This window comes from Macrobrachium rosenbergii, chromosome 54 (genome assembly GCF_040412425.1).
Source record: "Macrobrachium rosenbergii isolate ZJJX-2024 chromosome 54, ASM4041242v1, whole genome shotgun sequence".
Taxonomy (NCBI): Eukaryota; Metazoa; Arthropoda; class Malacostraca; order Decapoda; family Palaemonidae; genus Macrobrachium; species Macrobrachium rosenbergii.
The window spans coordinates 26,769,973-26,770,697 of NC_089794.1; positions in this window are offsets into that span (position 1 = coordinate 26,769,973).

Genomic DNA, 725 nt, shown 5'->3' on the forward strand with positions numbered 1-725 from the left:
GAATTTTTCATTTCATCAATACATTCATTACTTCTGAGGTAAAATACCAACTATATATATATATATATATATATATATATATATATATATATATATATATATATATATATATATAACCTAACTATATTTTCGTTCCCAAGATTTTAACCTTACCAGTTCTCAGCAGTTCTTGCTAATTATTAAAAATGTCATTTTTCCATCATCAGCAAAAACTACAAGGTATATCCATTAAGATTTCCTTGCTTTCTACCCTTCTCCATAAAGGACTATCCGTAATCATTCGTAATATCCATAATTATTCTGACTAAAAAACAGAGTACTTTCATTTTCCTTCAGACAAAACGGTTCCACGAAAGAGATTACAAAAGAATCTCTCTTTTTTATTCCGGTTCGCCAATTACGTTCGTACGAGCTGATTTTAATCGCCATTAAGAAAAGTATTTTAATAATCTTTCCCCACATTGTTAAGAAAAGGGGATACTACAACGGGCTCAGAATGAAAAGGGAATGTTACTGCTTCTTCTTAAGGGGAATATTATATGGATAAAGTTTCTATATTCTCTTGGATGCTTAATTTGTTTTTAGTTTTCTGTAAGAGAAAACTATTGTGCCGGCTTTGTCTGTCCGTCCGCACTTTATTCTGTCCAAACTTTTTTCTGTCCGCACTTTATGCTGTCCGCACTTTTTTTTCCGTCCGCACTTTTTCTGTCCGCCCTCATATCTTA